The sequence below is a fragment of the Odontomachus brunneus genome, unplaced genomic scaffold (genome assembly GCF_010583005.1).
Source record: "Odontomachus brunneus isolate Ranch 3 - 2012 unplaced genomic scaffold, Obru_v1 Obru_scaffold_007, whole genome shotgun sequence".
Lineage (NCBI taxonomy): Eukaryota > Metazoa > Arthropoda > Insecta > Hymenoptera > Formicidae > Odontomachus > Odontomachus brunneus.
This window is the reverse complement of record NW_022639457.1, coordinates 3,851,125-3,872,119: the sequence shown is the minus strand read 5'-3', so window position 1 is coordinate 3,872,119 and position 20,995 is coordinate 3,851,125. Positions and strand designations below refer to the sequence as shown.

The 20,995-nt window shown below is 43.2% G+C and overlaps 1 protein-coding gene across 2 annotated transcripts in view; it reads left to right on the top strand.

The window, feature by feature from the left end:
• Positions 1–6,031: 6,031 nt before the first annotated feature.
• The window catches only part of LOC116854025 (lachesin-like), a 471,144-nt gene continuing 456,180 nt past the window's right edge, over positions 6,032–20,995 (top strand). For both annotated transcript variants that reach the window (XM_032835486.1, XM_032835484.1), the window contains exon 1: positions 6,032–6,532. The gene's annotated coding sequence lies outside the window, so the exon portion shown is untranslated. The remainder of the gene's footprint in view (positions 6,533–20,995) is intronic.

The window sequence follows — 20,995 nt, the reverse complement described above, 5'->3', positions numbered from 1 at the left end:
ACACGAAGAGCGCGCGCTCTCGCCGCGGGTATCGCGGGTCCGTTGTCTTTTCTGAATTTACCCCGTTCAATTGAATTTCACGCTTTGATAGCCTACGATCGGCCATTGTGCTCGACTCGTGACCCAAATTATTCCTTCCCTCTCGAAACGGGCCGCGAATAGTTTCCACTGCGCAGCGCCGGGACTAAATATCCGTACGTACCTCCGGTCGTGTCAAATCGGTAGGAGCACCCTCCTTTCGCAACTCGACCCACTTTAACGGCGGCATCGGCCAGCCCCCGGCGAAGATCGCACGATTCGTCCACGGTCAGGATGATTTATCGCCGCTCTTACGAGCCGCGCGCCGGTCATTGCACATCCGGCGCTTCTCCCATGGCTCCTCGTCACACGCGCTCTCATGTGTGCGCGACGCACGCTGTGCATATGCACTTCGTTCCATTCTATTAACATTCAAAGCATTTTCCGCGTTCTTCCTTCGCATGTCCCTCTTTCGCTCGCCTATGTGTCGTTCGTTCGAAGGGGAAACTTGAGAAAAATTCGCTTGTTCTCACGAACATCGGAGACGTGATGTAACATTGCCATAATGGAACACGCATAGGCCGATATTCATAGTTCCGATCTTATATTTAAGATCATCTTAAGTACACGGAAAAAACAATATGGTTAATATATATGGTTGCGCCAACCAGATTCAATAGTAAAACACGGAACAATTATTTATGTGATTGCTGTAACCAAAGAGTAATGGCTGAATTACTTATGTTGCAGCAGTGATAATACATGGTTAATACAAACGCGGCTCATTACGCGGCAACTACAAATGTATATTTATACACTCAGAACCAGTTTTCACATGTATACATCTCTAGCTGTGCGCGTAGTGAATTGCTTTTGTTTTCTAACATCGCTGTTTTGCAATAAAGCATTAATTAATGCAATTATATCGATATTTAGCTTGTCTATGCAAAATGATCCCCTTACTAATTTCTGGTTGCCACAACCAGATCACGCGCAACTTCACTGATGTAGTTGACACACCAAAGTAAGTCAAATCAACCATATACATAACTATCATACAAAGATATGTAGAATGATGCAGCTATTTGCTTACAACTAAATATTTTTTGTTAGGTGCACCACATCTCTTTTTTTCGTGTACTGTCTTAAGATGTCATGAACCAATCACAGAGCCGTATTCGCATCTTAAGACATTACTAAAGACATTAACACGGTCTTGAAATAAGATTCGACTATGAATATCGGCCATACAGTTTTTCGCGCAAAAATTGATTTCGGGAGCAGAAGGGGAACGGCAGGATTAGAGTCATATATTCCGCTGTATTTCATCGCGCGATCCTGATTCCTCCCAATACGTCATACTCGTATTATATGCTACATTGTGATATACAGAGTGTCCGGTAACTGACGATGGAGCCGCGGTGTGCAGATAGAGCGCATCGATCTGAACACAAGAGTCTTCTATCATTTTTCAAACAACTACGTAAAATTTTGAGTTACTAGTGAAAGAAGAATGGTGAATGATCACGCGCAATATCGAGCAATGGACGAGCTGTAATGGCGACGTCTACTGTCGTGTGCTTATACATTAGGTCAAACTAAACGATAAAGTTCTTTATCATTTTGCAAATGACCACGTAGATTTTCAGCTGTCAATTAAAGAAGATTTATGTATGACTTGAACTGATTGGCGCGATAACGCACCAATCTTTTTTAATTAGGAATTTATTAGAAATCTAGGTGTGGTTATGTGTAAAATGGTAGTTAATTTTTTCGTTCAGTTTGACCTAATATACTACAATATATACATCACTATCACAACTCATCTATTGTATGACGCGTGATCATTTCCCAATCTTCTTTGACTAATAACTCGAGATTTTACGTGGCAGTTTGGAAATTGGTAAAAAACTTTTTTGTTCAGATTGATGTGTTCTACCTGCACATCGCGGCTCCGCCGCCAGTTATCGGACACCCTGTATAAAAAACATCGAGCATCATCGATATTTTATAATAACGGTCTACGCGCAGTAAATATAGGAATTTCAGCAAAATTACGTTCTCTTTCTCGTCCTCTCTCTTTCTCTCGCCTCTCTTTTTTCTCTCTCTCTCTTTCTTCTGTTCTCGCGAGACAGAAATATCCGAATCCGTTGTTATGAACAATGTGATATGCAGTCTTACATTTTCATCGTAGTTAAAGAGTGAACGTTCGAGAACGCGATAGGTCGACTTATCTCTTCCTCTGTTTGCCTCTTTTTTCCCTTCTGTTTCTCCCTCTCTCTCTCTCGTCACCGATGAAGAATAAATTCCAGAAATAGGTACGTACTGAAAAATGACATCTCGAACAAATGGCGACATCCGCTATGCCCGCGAGCCTCGGCGAACGCTTGTCCGCGCGGCATTGTAATCTCGCGCGAGTAACGATCCAATAAAAGGTGGGCGCGAGTCGTTACTCGGTCGCAGTCGCGAAATAATGGCGGCGACGCAGGCTGCAGCTTGAATTCCATGGGCACACAAAATCTTGAATATGTAGCGTCGTAAAGCGCGCGATTATCGCATTTAATCCCCTAGTCGCGCAGTGGAGAAACTTCTGTGACACGTTAAGCCGGCCGCGACGAATATTTCGTCGATACAACTGCCCGACAAATTACATCGGGAAATTAATAAAGCGAGAAATTAAATGTGCGGCCGGCCAAAAATTCGAAAAGAGAGAAAGAACCGGTGCCTCCCGCACCGTCCGCGTGAAACAGTCAAATTACCTCTTTGAAGCGAGCGACGAGCGAAGCCGGAGGAGGAAAGGGGGGGAGGTGATCTTTATCAACAGCCGCGCGCAAGTCAGGCGCGTAATAAATATTTGCATTCATATCTCTCGCGCTCGAGCAGCCGTATGATTATTATATTCAGCGAGCAGGGAGGCGCGCTTGATAACGAAATCGGCGCGAGAGAGGAATTTTCTGTAATGGAAAATTCAGCGTCGTTAAAATAGAAATCATCGCTCGCGAAATGTCTTCCGCCTCGGCTCGCCTCGCTGTAAAATTTATCCGTATGATATAATTAAGTGGCAGCGGTAATCGTGTTATGCACGGTATCAAGTCCGCGTTTGCGTTCGCGCTGGCGTGGCCGGCGTTGTAAAAATAATAAAACGCGCTCGCGCGCGCATCGTTATATCCGTCGCGTGCAACTGCATTTCCGCTTTTATACCTGTCTCGCGGATAACATTGGACCGGGCCAGCGTTTGTAGTGCGACGCTCGAACGAGTGAATTAATTATAACACCGTGGCGCGCTATTCCGCGACGCACGCGTGTCCCAATATACAATCCCGCTATAAGGGAATGTTACTCGAGCGATAATCGCCGGCGGGGGATCGAAACGAGGGTAGAGAGGTCGAGGGACGAGAGGCCGAGAAAAAAGGCACTCCGCAACACGCGTTTGCTATTTTCCGCATTAAGGCGCGGCACGCGAGCGCTCTCGCCGGACTTAATCGTTAAATCGGCGCGCGAGTTTCTCTGCCCCGCAAGTTTCCCGAAATAAAAGTCGCCACGGCAGAACTTAGCCGCGACTTCCTTACGAACGCCCAGCATAATAGGGATTAGAAGCGCGAGACCCGCAGAGCGAGGAGGAGGAGAGGAGAGGAGAGGAGAGAAGAGAAGAGAAGAGAAAGAGAAGGAGGAGGAGGACTGCCAGATCGATGGCACGAAGCGAGGTTTCTCCACTGGGCAATCATTTTTATACTGTGCCTCCTTCTGCTCCACTCTATAATTACGGGGTCATTACCGACGAGAGGAAATTTTGCCAGGTGTTGGCTTTCCGAAACCGGCCGGGAATTCGCGGCCGTGTATCCGCACAGCCGTCTTTTCCTTCGGTTTAATTAAGACGACATCAGGCCCGCACAATGGGCGCCCCAAAATTGATGTTCGCGGGCGGTCAAATACGCGAGCATGCGGGGAAATTGAATTTCGTCCGACGCTTACGCGGCCCCTTCTCTCTCTCCACGCGCTTCCGCGTCCTATAATTAAGGCGTGTAATTAATACGGTCAGATATAAACGCCGCACCGGCGTCGTTGTGCGGATCTGCGTCGAGAACGATCAGCGCGTCACGCGGCTCTTACAATGGACGTTCCGCTTGTTCCGCGCGGTCGCGACGAATTAAGCTCCCCCATCGTATTAATTACTCCGCACCCGGCGAAATTAAGATTTCGCTTTAATTAGAGACTGCGATCTGCCGTAATAAACACGCCGCGACGTCAGTGACGCGGAAATAAGCCGGAATGGCGTCAAGCTGTCCGCATCGATATGTTAGGGGGAATTCACATCTTGGCAGAAAAATAGAAACTGTCTACTAGTCTAGAGTAATTGTCCATATTACCGTACCTATTTCTATTCTGTTTCTATTAATGTGTTTTACCCTTATGATTTGAAATTTTGATCCTACTTTTAGCCTCACTATTCCGCTCAACACTTACCTTTACGCTGAAGAAAATGAAAAGGGAAATTTCGAACATTATCAGAGTCAAAGTAGAAGTAAATTGTATCATTGGAATTAAACTTACTTTGCTAACTTAGCTCTTACTGCGTTGTAGAATTCAAGGTTTAACATAGGGCCAAAATTTTGACTCGAACTTCTATTTAAATAAATCATTAAAAAATTAGCACAAATAAATAGAAAAAAGATGAATTAAGTTAAGATTTAATAATAAAATTTAATAAAAAGTCAAATAAGTCATAAAAATACTTTTTTATTTAAGCACAAAAGTACACTAACAGGAACAGGCACAATAACATAGTTAACTTATCACTTGACCGCCAACACGATTGGCTTCTGCCTTTCTCCTTTTCTGCTAAGGTATGAATTCGCTCTCACATTTAAGGTTCTCCTGTATCTTCGCCGTAGCCATCTTGATTTATGACGTCGGAAGAGTGAGGAAACGTATGCTCAAAATTCTTGCGGAATACGTCGAGATATGAGGTCATATCCACAAAATGACACTTGTGATCGATCGAGCATATTTGTAAAATATATATTCCGGAAACTTTTACTGTAACAATCAATAAATAACCGTAAGATTAACGTGACAAAATGACTGAAAAGCAAGATTGCATGTCATGTCAATTTTATGGTTATTTATAGGTTGTTAAATGAAAAGGAAGTTGTATTTAAAGAATATTATGCAAATGTATTTAATGGATCCCATTATATGACATATTTTATTTTAACGTATTTTGCATGAATTTTTGGCATGAGTTTCCTCGTTTCTGACGTTTCATCAATCGAGAGATCCATGGCGAAAAATCATCAGAAGTTTTGACGTGACGGAATATAGAGGAGACCAGGTCTAGAAATCATACAATTATATTTTCATTGATTTTTTACTTAGTAAAAATTATTTGTTTTTTTACACACTAACACTTTAGCTTTTATTGGCTCTATATTATTCTTGAGAAATAATTTATCTTGTTTCTTTATCTGGGAAATACGTGACAAGTAATTTTGTATATGAGATGGATAATCTGACCTTCATTTTCTTCATTGCTTCCCATATTTCCTTTTCTTCTAAACTGTCCTCTTCTTGTTCTTCCTGTACCTCCTTCCTATGAGATGTATAGTCATATTTGTATGATTGCTTACAACTTGATAATTTTTTTACGTATAAAGAATAACTTTTTTATGTATAAAATTTTTTATATATGAATATATATAAGGATATTTCTTTCCTTTTATCTAAAGATTGTACTTATATGAAAATGTGTATAATATTAAAAAATGCTACACCCTTTTTTTTTAATCAATATTTAAAAAATATGACAACTAGAACCGGTCTCTGCTACATTTAACGTGACCCTCTTTCCGAGATAGGAGACATCTGAGACCAGCAGACGTTTCCGTGAGACTGAACGTCACAGAGGACGATATCGTATCGTTACATTCCGTGACGGCAATCCCACCGATCCGCGTGCTCCGGAGTGCCTCGCGAAAACTTTTCCACTTCCGCGTCGACGCGCCGCGCCGCGCGTTTCACTCCACCGCGTCTTAAGACATACTTTAGAGTGATATCCGCACTTTGATCCTCCGCCCTGCGCTCTATCATACTCAATACGCGGCTCGTCGAACTCGCTTCGCTCGATCGGCCGCGTCCCGAGACACGAGTTTCATAAGCGTCTTCTTTTTTCTTCGGCAAACAATCTCTCGCAAAGTTCTTCCTTTTTCGTCCCCTCCTAGCCAATTCTCTCCGCGAGGAGAACGGTATCGGGGGCACCTGTTGGCTGACGACTACGGGGGGGAAGAACTGTCCGTCTTCGCCGTGGTGTGGACATTAATTGAAGAGTAATGAGAAAGGCGACACAGTAAACGCGAACGCGGAAGTGTACGGGATCGTCGTCGATCGAGTCGCCCGGCAAGAACGGGATCGTTCTGTTTTCTCATCTGCTTGAACGAACCTTCTCTCCCGCACTCTTGTTGTTTCCCGCCTGTGTCAAATTTGGAGTCTGTGTTCTCCGCGCATCGTGTTGATTGCCGTGAGTATCATGGCGACTTGTCGATATAGTCTCAGTTTCAGTTTGATTATTATATAAATACAACGTATTCCAGGACGAGCTCTTGAAAGAAATTTCGTACTATTTATTCAAGGCAGGTTTCTCCTAATTTCACACGCATACACCCACGCGCGTACACATGCGCATAGTTCGTACAACAAAGTTCGGTCCTTTATTACAACTTTCCGAGCCCAATTTAACTCGCGAGTCGAGACAAGTATGTAAACGAGGCTTTGCACATTAATGGAGAGGATCTCAAATCCTGAATGAAAGAGAACGAAAAAAATAAACATTAATGACTCACGTATGTGTCGCATATTTTCTTTTCAATCGGAACAGCACTGATATTTAAATCTAGACGTTCTGGTTGTTTGGTTTTTAAATACGAATATTTAAACTCTCAACATAAAATATATGCATATATATTTAATATATGTTTATACAAAGTCCTAGCGTTCTCTCGATTCCACAGTCTCTCGTGAAGACGTAGAGCGAATTGAGATGAATGAAAAAGTCCAATACTGTTTTCCGAAAGTCGCAATAATGATCGAGATATTGTAGAAGATTTGTATGTAAATAATCACGCATGATATGATAGATGAGCTGTGATGACGACGTCTGCTGTCGTATGCTTGTTTTAGATCAAACTGAACAAAAAAGTTCAACAAAAATTTGAGTCTTATGTTAAACTTTGAATACAACGCAGTAAGAGCTAAGTTAGGAAAGTAGGTTTAATTCTACTGATACAATTTACTCTTACTTTGATAATGTCCGAAATTTCCCTTTTTATTTTAGCATCAATAAAGATGTTGAATGGAACAGTCATACTAAAAATAGAGTCAAAATTTCGACTCGGGATATACTCTGTGTATTCTATACTTGAAAGCCAAATATTCGTATTTAAAGACCAAAACAATGAGAATGTGCAGAGTACCAGTGTTATTAGTGTCGGGACATTTGATACTCTTGCCTCACTGAAGTGCAACTCGTATTTTCGTCATGACAGTTCGGCGATTCTTTTTTTTTTCGAGTTACGATGCACGTGTGTCCGAGCAGTGCGCGGTCGCGTGCTAAATTTTTTCCACGCTTTTTTCCGCGGCAATCTGTCGGGCGCGCTGTTCGGTCGCCGCGTTAAGCTTCCCGTATATTTATCCGCGGGCCTTTTTATTATCGAGCAGGCCGCGCTTCCCACGGCGCTGTTAATGAAAAACTAACATACCGCGAAGAAGAATAAGGCGATACGGAATGGTCGTGCTAAAGGCTCGTCTTGCTCTCCGTGCGGAAAGAGACGTGCGCTCGTACACCGGCATGTTAATTTCGTCGTATGCGACTGCGATGAGACGTGCGCCTTGTCGTTGCATTCTTCTTGGAGTTTACACGCGCGCAAATTGTGAGAGGTCTGGGGTTCTGTCAGTTCCTGCTTTTCCCCTCACGTGCTGCTCGCTTGTGTAATTATTATTTCAACGAGAAAGAGAGCAGGATGGCGGGGGGGAAAGAGAAAGAGTAGAGAAAGAGAAGGAGAGAGAGAGAGAGAGAGAGAGAGAGAGAGAGGTACGATGCGGCTGTGACGTTGACGTTGCAATTAAACGTATATTATTGCTGTAAACAGGACGACAAACGGGCGCGTCCGCTACCGTCGCGTGCTCGCACGTTTTCGTAATTTATGACGCCCCGCTGCCCGTCGTCACTCCTCGGGGAATCTTTAAGAGGCAAACGGCGCGGTGTGTATTGCAGAGGCGCGCCTCTAATTAAGCAGCGACGATAAACGAACGTGTTCGACGCGAACAAGAGTGGTGGTCGTCGTTGTCGACGCGAGCCGAAACGTCAGGAGGCGGTGTCGTCGAGTGTCGTGCGCAAACGTTGCGAATGTTGCACCGCACACGAAAAATACATCCCGTCGCGCGACATATCACGACGGAATGTTTCTCGCAGCGTTACAAAACCATCGCGCGCGCGCTCGTAAAAGCGCAGAGACCGCCGCCGGAGTTATGAGCCGCGCGCTCCCCAGGTTACAATACCATCCTCGTTGTCTCTGACGATTTCTACAAAAGTCGCGCGCGCGCTCGACTAAAAAATAAAAAAAGAGAAACGGGAGAACAGCTAAACGCTTGTATAGCGTTAATTGGCTGGCGCTTACTCCCCGTTGCGTTTACGTCCCGATATCGCAGCGAATCGTTGGAAAGGCTGCGGATTAAAGAGATTATCGAAATTATAACGAATGCTCTGTGAAAGGATCGGCTGCCGGCTAATACCGGCACGGTTTGTTTTTCGTCAGTTCTCGTTATTAGATTCGCACTTTCTTTTTTTTCTCATTTCTTTATATTATTTGCATTAGTCTCTCTTTTTATTTGGATCAGTGACGTCGCGGTAATCTTATAAGCGTTTAAATCCGCGAAATTCTCCGTTATGTAGAATGTTCCAGCTCGACATCTTACAATATCTCGTGAGGGCGTAGATTAAGGTGAACACAAAAGTCCTGTTTTGCGATATTCACAATAATTGTCGAGATATTAATTAAAGAAAATTTGTAAATGATGACGCTCGATATGGTGAGCCGTAGTGACGCTATCTGCCGTCGTGTGTTTGTACAGTAACAAGTAAACCTACCCAAAAGTTACACTCCGATTTCTTTCTAATTTGGCACAATTGTAGAAGTATAAAAAATATTTAGGTCATATTTTTTTCATTTTAGCCCACTTTGAGTTTCACGAACAGTTTATAGCTTTTTAACGTTCCCACTTCTATCATCAAGTGCAACAAAAATGCATAACAAATAAAATTGATTACAAGATATAGTTAAATAATTTTCACAAAATCGACATAGCTGAGACACAAACTATTCTAAATTTCTTTAACCGAGATTCCAACCGAAATATTTTAAATCTGTGCTAAATTAGTCAAAAATGGTTTGAATCTCGTCCAAACTAAGAGAAATCCGGCAATTTTAATTAATATTTTAACAAAATTGGAATAGCTGAGGCACGAACCATTCTAAATTTTTTTAGCCAAGATTCCAACCGAGATAGGTGTTTTTGATTTGCTGATTATGAATATGAAGCCAAATGTGTAAAATTATTTGTATAAATAATAAAATATTTAAACAAAACATACAAAAAGTTGAAAAAAATTGTTTATACAATTAATTTCTTGATTTGGCCGCGATTCGAACTATTTTTAACTAATTTAGCATAGATTTAAAATATTTTGGTTGGAATCTCGGTTAAAGAAATTTAGAATGGTTCGTATCTCAGCTTTGCCGATTTTGTGAAAATTATTTAACTATATCTTGTATTAAATTTTCTTATGTATTTTTGTTGTATTTGTTGATGATAGGAGTGAGAACATTAAAAAGCTATAAATTATCTGTGAAACTCAAAATGAGCCAAAATGAAAAAATATGACCTAAATATTTTTTGTACTTCTGCGTTTGTGCCAAATTAGAAAGAAATCGGAGTGTACCTTTTGAGTAGGTTTACTTGTAAGTCAAACTGAATAAAAAGGTTCTCTACCACTTTGAAAATAACTATATAACAATTATTCACGCACAGATCTTCTACAATTAACATCTCGATTATTATTGCGATTTTCGCAAAATGCTATTGGCCTTTTCCTTTATCTCAATTCGCTCTACATCCTCGCGAGAGATCGAAATCGAGTTATATTCTCTGTATAATACCGCGTTTGCTGTAAAGGTAAGAAATTACATACAGCAAAAATTAATCGGAGTGTATCAACGAGTTCTCTGTGGAGAAACTGCAGATAAAATATCCAAGTCTCAGTCGCGAATGTGTCGGATAAATTCAATTAATACTCACAGAAGTGCAATACTCTGATACGAATAACAAAGATAGCAATGCATTATTCAATATTTGTTACATTTGATGTAGGATGATGTCTAGTTGGTATTCTTTTCCTTTTTTTTTCGAACACTGGAGGCCGCTTCAGATGCCGTTCGCGATACGAATATTCGTTGGAGTTAAAATATTCGTTGGAATAAAAAGTTAATACACCGTCTGTGTCCGCGTTATTTTGTCACGTGTGAGGCTTGGGTGCCGCAGCGGCGGCAATCGGAAACAGCGAACACCTGATGTTCTCACTTTCATCCTATCCGGTGACGAGTAAGTCGAAGCGAACCGACGGATGCGGAGCTGAATTTTCGAACACGGCATTGTGCGGGGAGCGCGATTTCGTCACCGTGTTAAATAAAGCATCGCTCCTAAAACGTCACGTGTCTTATTTATGGTCAACACATCGAGCGTTGACTTATGTATGGGTCTTGTTGAAAGTCTTATTCACCATATGTAGTCCTGCCGTCACATTTCTCGCGATATTTTCCGTCCGACTACAATCAGGACGAGAGATATCTGCTCTCTCCGACGCCAGAATTATTCCCCGCGTTTATTCTCTACCGCCAAGTATTTCGCAAATTTCGACGAACGGACGCCAGGTCGTTACGATTAATCGAAAAATTCAGAACGGCTACAACGGGGGAGAGGGGGGAGACAATCGAACGAACCCCAGTTTGCGCTTTGATTGTATCACGGGGTATGGATATCTAGGGTTAACAAAGGGTGCTCCTTTGGCTTTGTGCTCGTAATAGCGGGGCATCGTGAATTAATCTTCACGATTGCACTCCATTGTCTTATCTACGCGGGACGATGTAGAATGCGAAATGTTGCGATTTCGATCTTTCCTCGGCGTACACACGTAGCAGTGCAGATCGGCATTGTTTCCGGGATATTGCTAATATCGTCTCTAACAAAGGGCGCGCGTCCACCGCGCCATGATGTTTTGCGCGATCTTTAAAAAGGGAGAAAGGAGAGAGGGATACAGCGCCGCAATATGTTAGCCTCGCGAGAACTCTCCCTCGTGGCATCTCCAGAATGCGCAGTATTTTCAGAATTAACGATAGAATTCTGTCGCGTGCTTTACATCCCTCGTGAAGCGGCTTTAAGACGTCACGGACGTAGAAAATAACTCGGAAGGCGAACGGCTCGAAAGTCGATTCCCCTGCTTGTGCACGTGCTTTCGCACACGCGCGCGTCGTACAAGTGTATCCCGCGTCTGACACGAGTACGTGCGTGCACGTGCACATTGTGTGTGCACTACATCTCTATTGTCCGTGGAGAAAGAGGAAGGGAGGGAGACACTCTTTGATCGAGCTGCTTGCCTACGACGTGGAAGATGAAGGACTGATTACGATCTCGGTGTAGTCGTTGCTGGCTAAACGAAAAGGAGTAGGCAGGCGAAGACTTTGAGTAGCCGCCACAAAAGAGAGCAGCGGGAAACAATGTATACCGAGCATGCGTGTCTGCGGGGGGAGATGGAGGCGAATGGAAGCCTCTGCCCCCTCGGGACCGAGCATCGCTTCGCGTGCTAACAATCTTCACGAGCAGACCGGGTAGTTTAGCTGAGGAACACACAGGGTAGATTTGCAGGGTCGAGACGTGGCAAAAATAATTAGACGGCAAACTCTGAAAGTGTGAGCTCGTTACCGACTTGAAATGCGCGTGATTTTGACTCCCGTGGCGCCACATCACGGTTTTACCCGTTTGCCGTTTCACGTCTAAGCTGCGCGTTCGTTCGAACCCGACGAGGCCGCTCATCAGTGTCCACGTCAAACGCTTGAAACGCGAAGAATGTGCAACGAACAGAAATATCGAAAAAAAGCAGGATGCGAAGTGTACGCCCGAGTCGACATTTGGATCCTACTTTTTACCTCAATATTCCATTTAATGTCTATTCTGAGATTTTGAAGCCTACACCAATCCCGAAATGAAATTTTGATCCTATATTAAACCTTGAATTCTACAACGCAATAGGAGTTAGCAAAGTAGGTTTAATTCTAATGATACAATTAACTCCTACATTGACTCTGACGATGTCCGAAGTTTTCCTTTTCACTTTAGCGTCAAAATAGGTTGTATTATACACTGTAAAAACTGATGTGTTAAATTTACACATAAATGAGAGTGGATGATTTGAGACACACATGGGAAATGTTAAATTTAACACATCAGTTTTTATAGTGTAGGATTCAGAATAATAAAACAGATGTTGAATGGAAATGAGACTGAAAATAGGATCAAAATTTCGGCTCAGGATCGATCCAGTTTAATCTACATTGAAAGAAAAAATATTGAAATTATAATAAACATTCATTCGATGGGCACACTAACAGCATATTTACTTACACTAATATAAAATATAAATTTTAGTTTCTCATGAAAGTAATTATTTATTCTATTTAACTTACATTGTGTATGTGTGAGAGAGAGAACATTTAAAAACTAGTAAATATTCGATAGTTGCCAACAGTATATTTATTTACACTAATATAAAAGATTTTTCAAATAAAAAAATATATTTTTTCTCAACGTCTTAGTTTTTCATGAAAGCAATTATCTGTTCTACTTAAACAGAAGAATCTAGATTTAAGTAAATATATTGTTAGTACCCATCAAATAATTATTTACTAACCTTTAGATATTTTTTCCTCAGTATATTTGCCGAGAGATTCTCTTTAGAACTTACGAGTGGTATATTTTGTACGTTTTCTGCCATTTAGAGGCGCTAAGTAGACTTTTAGTTTCGGTGTATATTATACATACACTGATCCCTCAGAATATATAGATGTTAGAAAGTTCAAAGTAGAACTAAAATTTCGAGTCGAGCACCCGAGTATGAAATTTACGATGTTCCGATAAAACGAGCTTGCCCCACTGAAAGGGGCGTTCGTTAAAGAAGAAGAAAAGAACAAAATGATGCGTGACGAAACGACCCGTGTGTAATGAGCTCGCTCGTAGTTACATTCAGGCTAAGCGATGTACCGTTAAGGCAATATTATGCGAAACACTGGAGGATGCTAATGCACCCCCGGTATAAGGATCATAGATGCCAGTGACACGCACCCGTAACCATATATGCGTGAAAGGGGACCCCTCTGTATATCCTGCAGGAGCGGAATCAAGGACGGTACAGTCGCGGCTAACAGCGCGAAAGAACCCGTTCGGGATATGCAAATTTTATCGACGGTCGTAGCTCGGTGTCGAGGGCTATTAAGTTCGAGAAGCGCGAAGTTTTGGGATCGCGAAGTTTGTCTCCGGTAGAACGGGAAAAAGGACGACACAGAAGCGAAATTAATTGGACGTACGAATAAATTTATTACAGGCGCGAACCATATCGTCGATCAAGCTCGAGGCGAGGCTCGCTTTTCTTGTCGCCCACCTTCGGATTCGGCTCTTGCAGTGTTATTACCGTTTTGCCCGTTGCGAAGCGTCGCGTTTTCAATTGCACGGCGGGCGTATGCATCATTGTCCTGGCAAACTTCGACGCGTTCTCGTTCGCTCACTCGCTCGCTCGTTCATTCGGTGCTCGCGAAATTGGCTCGAGTCTCGCACGTCTTCCGCTCGAACGGCCCCGAAATCGTCTTTTGAGAGCGGCTCGCGCGTAATCGCGCTTACAACGGCCGGGATAATGCGCGCACTCCGCGAAACTTCCGTCGAAGACTGTACGATGTAGGATTCTCCACGGACTGCCTGTGCGCGACAGCTGAGCTCTGCCTCGGTCATGGCTCGCTCCATTTCAAACTCTTTTTGACCCCCCTTCTGCGCCCTCTTCTCCCAAACGCGATCCCTCCTGGAAGAGCCTGAAGCACGCGGCGTGCTCAAACGAATGGGCTCCCACGGGAGAACGCGCGGGTTTATTGCGTCCAAATCGCGCGCGAATGTTTCGTGATTTAAACAAAGGGCGTGAGGCCGATTCGATGGCTCGAGGTGATTCTTACCTGCCGAATTTCGAGGACCTTTGACACCTGGCAACGCGCGCGCTAGTCAGGTAAATCCCCGGATTACGCGCGAGGAGCGCGGATTACTGGCGCCTCGCGCGAAGTAACCCGTAGGGGAGATGTTCCTCTCAGTTTTACACGAAATTTCTCGAGGAAGTTGCGTCGAGGAATATTTAAAAGCGCTGATTCCTAATTCATGCAACTTGGTCCGGGGATCGAAACTCCCACTCACACACACACGCACAGACAGACACACACTGATCTTACCGGTACGCCGTTAACCCTGCCGGGGACTTTATAAATCGTGTTTTCGCGCGTCACGCCGTGTGATACATCGTATGCTTGATATATAAATGTGTAAAACTCGACGTGGGCGCTATGCCTCTCAATAATGGGACTCTCTACCATGAAATACGCGTAGTACCGATCGTATGCTGTTGCTAATGGATTAAGCAAGGGGAGGGAGAGGTGCGTCACGCGTCCTACCTTCAAACTTGGATGGTAGACTCTTTAAAGGGGTTCGCGCATCTGAATTTTACCAACAAAAGTTTCATAGGTTAGGTTAAGTTAGATTAGCTGTAATCACGAAGATACTTGGGGCTGAGAGAGATGGATGGTTGTTATCCTCGGTAATATTAACGACAATGGGTGAAAGTTCAAATCCTCGTTGTTTCGAAGGTAACATTGTGAGAAAAGACGTTTTCCTTTAATAAACGCAAGATTCAATAACTAATTCTTCGAATCTCTCGTAGTGGCGTACGTGTGTTTTTATATTTATCGTGAATTGTTCTGTGACGATTCGTATGTTTTATCACCTTCGTTCAGAAGTAACGTGATAAAAAATTTCTCATCTCGGTGTCCAGATAGACTCTCATGATTATCACGACGCGAGACGATCGAATGATGGAAACTTTCCCGACACGAAATTTTGGCTGTGTTAAATCTTGGATTCTACAACGCAATAGGAACTAAGTTAACAAAGTAGATTTAATTCTTAGGTTTAATGAATTTACTCCTACTTTCACTCTGATGATGTACTCCGAAATTTCTCTTTTCATTTTAACGTCAAAATAGGTTGCATTATATTAACGCGGCAACAAATTTGCGAAAAGTTTTACTCAGATTTCGATATTACATTTTACATGACACATTGCCTTGCAGCTTTTACGAATAAAGCAAAGTTTGCGTACACCTGTCCGTCCGACATGTAGACGCAAAATTTAACAATTCTATTCCCTGAATCTTGCAGACGCGAACATTCGTGTTTATATTTATCGGTGGGTCGTTTCGCCACGATTCCGGCATTTTGTCATCTTCGTTCGAGTTTCGCTGAACGCTCTTCTTAACGGGCTGTATCATTATTCATCGCACTGCCGTGTAATCTACGAAAGTAGATATATGGATATAATTACGCGTTAACATGGGTGTTAATGAATGCGAATACTAGCGGTCAATACTGCGCCGACACGTCACTACAGCCAAAACCTAATCACGCACGTTCGCGGAATTACATTGGGCTTACAGACAACTGCGTTAAGTGGAAATTGCAGACTAGGAAGCTAGCAATCGCGGATTGGGCCATTGTTTCGATTGCGTGCAGGCATTTTGGGTAACTGCGCTCACTCGCGAGGCCGGGGACCGATGCGTCATGAATCGCCGTTATGGCCGCGGATATCTGGTCCGTCGCGGTGGCGAAATAGTTTTCGCGTCTGTCGATTGCGCCATTTAGATACGATGTCCCGATGTCACTTCCTCTTTCTCTCTCTCTCTCTCTCTCTCTCTCTCTCTCTCTCTCTCTCTCTCTCTCTCTCTGTCTCGTTCCATCTCTCGATTAAACGGGAGTCCGCGAATGCGAGAGACGGCGAAACGAAAAGTAAGGCATCATCGCGGTGATATTTTTACCGCGCCGGACAGCGGTTCGTTAACACCCGTTCATTCGACGGATGTTTAGATTTACGAGCCGGCGCCCATTTTCCCGGATCGTTCATAAATCATGAAAATGAAATCGCACGAATCTATCTTTCGGCCGCTTCACCAGCCCGCGTCCCGTGCATCGGCGATTGCGAGTGCGCGCGCGCTCGGCGATCCTCGATCCTCGAATTCGGTCACTTGTTACAGCCCTCCGCGCACCGTAACGAGATTTATGACGCACGGCTAAAAATTATCATTAATTTTTCGTTGGCGGCAGTTGTCAAAGGACGTACTGCGCGCGGGAGTATTACGATTATCGATGGACGAGGCAGAATTGGTAAACACCATCGGTCAATACGTATCCCGTTCGTTCGAACGGGACCGTATAACGGGACGAAATCGAGGTAAGTTTAATACGATACGAAAACTTGACGCGCGATTGTTGCCGCGAGACTGTCGATAAAGGGATGAATGTATTTGCGCGCGCTCGCGAATCCATCGGATCGGCGGCGCCGGTCGATTTACCTTTAGTGCGAAATTAATTCTCATGTTGTGCCGCCGACATCAGTATGGCGGAACTCGCAAAGACCGTTGAGCAGGTTCTGGCATCGGTTAGGTTCGTTGACAAATTGTCCATTGTGTCGTTCCGCGGTGCGACGATTGGAACCCTGCGTGTTAGTCGCGTTTACACGCGAAATTCCGGATGCGACTACCTCGTCGAAACACAAAAGCACGCCGTTGCCAACAGAATTGTACCACGGTGGTTTGGAGCGGGGCGAGGGAGAGGGAAAGAGAGAGAGAGAAACAGAGAGGTGGAGAGAGGACCGATACTGGATGCCGGAAACAGATAGCTTGATAAGCTTCTGATCGCGAACCCATACATCTATTCCGACCGTAATGTGCGTGGGAATTAACGATACGTCGCAATTGCACTCAAAGAAAAAAAACATGGTAATCGCGACCCAGATAGACAGTGTATGTAAAGAACAATGCTGTGAAAGGGTTAAAATTTATCCGTAAGGGAAATGTATGAAATCGGATTATCTTTACATTTTTAGACTTGCTGAACTCGAATATGAAGCTTAAAATACTTTAAATATCGGGGAACTTTATGGAAATGCAATTTTTTTTACAGAAAAACTTGTTTTTCAGCAAATACTTTTTAATAAACAATTGACAATTGTGAAGAAGATAAGTTTTTTATTGATTTTATTGATTCTTTTATTGATATTTTTTAAATTTAACGAGTGATTCTTGATGATCTGATCTGTTTTCGCAGCTTCGTGAATCGTAGTACAGGAGAAATAACGTAATCGAGAGCAGCATTCATGTGCGGAGCTAGCAGTTAACTAATAATATACTCGTATCGTTATTCGTGATGCAACATAAACCACCTTTTTATTGCAAAAAAATACTTTTGAATTTTTTAAGGGTACGTGACAGCGAAAAAGGAATATGTTTCGGTTGTATCAAATAATTAATAACTAGCTGTTAAACTTGGAAAAATATGTATTTAAATCGAAATTTTCGTATTTATGTTAAACTTTGAATTCTACATCGCAGCAGCAGCTAATTTAGCTAAGTTAAAAGAGTAAATTTAACTTTAATCATACAATTTACTCCTGCTTTGATTCTGATGATGTTCATAAATTTTCTTCTTACCTTCTTCAACGTCAAAATAAGTATTATATACTTCAGAATATCAAAATAGGTTTGAATGGAATAGTGAGAAAGTAGGATCAAAATATCGACTCGATATTTGCTTTAATAGTTGTCATCATCAATGTCTCTTGCCTGGGCAGAAACGCGCTCATATATTTGACCAGGAATAATTTGAAACATCTCTTTCCGCCGCACTTTTTTTTACGACGTTCGTGCCCGTTAAACGTGACGTTCATTAAAAAATTCAATCATGATTATGTTACGACGACGATAATGTATGCCATCATTGGCAGCGCCGTGATGAGTAATGAACTTTAATCCTCCACCCTTTCGTTTTTACGTTATATCCCGGTGACGTTTTGGCTTTCAATGACTATAAATAAATTTGATGAAGATGCGGCTGATGTGACAGCTTTGTCACAGGAAGCTTTTCCCGTAGTGCACCGGTGACAGTAAAATTCAGTTGGACTTTATTCTGTCGGAAAATCGAGAACAGAGAGACGCGACGAATCTGCAGATCGGTATTTTAGAAAATTTTCAAGCGCTGGATATCCCCTTTATTCACGAATAGTTTAATGTCTGTACCAAGAGAGAGAAAGAGAGAAAAAGAGAGGCTGTCACAACTCTCTTTCAAATCATAACAACTTTTTCCCCCGAATGATTAATTTCCGAAACATAACGAACTCTGGGTATTTCACGTTCGTGTTTGAGAGAGTGCTACTTAAATTCATTGAAAAGTCCGTCCACTCGAAGTACCTTTCATTCGGCATGAAACACCTTGCGCGGAAGAGAAGAGAAGAAAACGACTTGCATCTCTCCTCCTCGCCGAAAGAGCCCGTAGATCGATACGGCATCGCGTTTCCGTCTCCGCGAGGATCACGTACACGCCTCCGTTTACCCGTTACGGATGGAAATTAGGTAATTTTTCCTTCAAAGCTCTGCTTTTATCTTAATTAAACGTCATTACGCGAGCGTAACTACTGAACCACCGGCGGTCCCGCAAGCCGCGCGCCGCTCTTCTTTTCTTTTTTTCTTCCGCCTCTTCGCCCCGTTCCACGCTAAAGTCATATTGCCGTTTCGGGCGAGAGGAGGTTGCTCTGCACTGGAAACTTGGTGCATATAATACCGCGTTCGTGGCGGGGCCAGCCTTGCTGCTGCTGCTGCTGCTGCCGCCGCTGCTTCCAGTATCTGCACCGACGTGCCAACCGGCGTTACGATCTTTTTGCTGTAAAATTAGTTACGCGACGCTCGCGTATGTTAATCGCGTTGCGCACTCGGCGGTCACTCTGTGTCGGCCGAATTACGCGACGTATCTTCGCGGCATGCGCTCTCGTCAAACGGAAAAACATTTGTTTCCGCGCGGCGAGAAATTCGAGAGTCGTTTTTATTTCCTCGTCCTTTTTGTCGCTCATTCTCGCGCTTATCTTGACGACATGTCCGACGTTTGTGTTTGTGAGATTTCGCGAGATTCCCCCTGATAAGACCGGCCTCGAGGTTTGACCCTGTCTCTTCCTCCTTCTCTCTTTCTGTCTCTTTCCCTCTTTTTGAAGAACCATTTTAATTTCGCACGATGGCTGCCAGCCGCGTACAACGTTGTCTCGCTCAGGGGGGAGGGGAGGGAAGAAGTCTCCGTCGCGGGATCGAGAATTGAAATTTACGCCGTTATGAATCATTGCGGCGGGAAATGTATGACTCACTCGGCGCGATAATATACCGCCACCGTATTAGACACGAAAGGCGAGCCTCAAAAGGTCTCCCGTAACGTACGGTACCGTATGGACTCCCCGAAGTGCTAATACTCGTAGATATATATCAGCGTCTTCGCAATCGCTGACCTTTCGTAAATTTCGTCCTCGATTACGGCCCGGGGTCTATCACACACGGTGGGACTCCCGTTCGGAGAACGAGCGTCGCGCAGCTCTGTTCCACTGCTCTCCTTTCTTTTTTCTTTTTTTTTTATGGTGCGTTCAAGTAGCCCGCTGTAAATAACGCGACGGACCGCGTTGTGCTTGCGCCCGGCGAAAATTTCAGCCTGCTGGAACAGCGACGATTTGTCATATCAATCCGCCGGTCGCCGCTTGGCGGGAAGTGAGCGACCTGCAAAAAAGGGCCAGAGGTGGAGGAGACCCTGATAACTCCTCGTCCTTGGTGCTCGTCCTTTTGCGCGCCGTTTCGCCGCGACGACGCTTCGACGTAAGAAGCGCTTCTTTAACGACTGTTTCCCGACTCCCCGACGTTTCAACTTTTGGCATCACTTTCGGCTGTCCCTCGCAGAGCGTTCTCCTTATTCTTACGTCGACAAGTCGACGTAACGCGTTCTTTCGAATGATTTACGCACGCGAACGGCGCATGCCGGATTGAAGCAAATGCGAACACGTCGCACGGGGTGTCGCGCGATCACTGTGTGCTCTTCCAGTCAAAGTTCCTGTGACAAACTCCGTGCGCAGGAGTAAACACTGCCCGAATCCGTCATCCTTCGCAAATTTTTAATTTTTTGCTTTAAGCTAAATCTTGACGATTACTTTTAAATACTAAAGTTATCTGCTTTTTATCTCCTTAACAATATGTACATATATAACATGTAATATATATGTTTACAATGCAAAGTTAACCGATTATATTACAGGAATACATGCTCCGTTGTGGCGTTGCGTTCTCTGCACTGCAAAAACATATTTAAAAATTAACAAATATTTATTAGGTGGGAACTATTAACATATTTACTTACAAGTAAACTTACTCAAAACGTAAACTCTGATTTCTTTCTAATTTGGCACAAATGTAGAAGTACAAAAAATATTTAGGTTATATTTTTTTATTTTGACCCACTTTGAGTTTCACGAGCAGTTTATAGCTTTTTAATGTCCTATCATCAAGTGCAACAAAAATGCATGAGAAATAAAATTGAATACAAGATATAGTTAAATAATTTTAACAAAATCGGCTTAGTTGAGATATGAACTATTCTAAATTTTTTTAGCCGAGATTCCAACCGAAATATTTTAAATCTGTGCAAAATTAGTCAAAAATGGTTCAAATCTCGGCCAAACCGAGAAATCCGGCAATTTTAATTAAAATTTTAACAA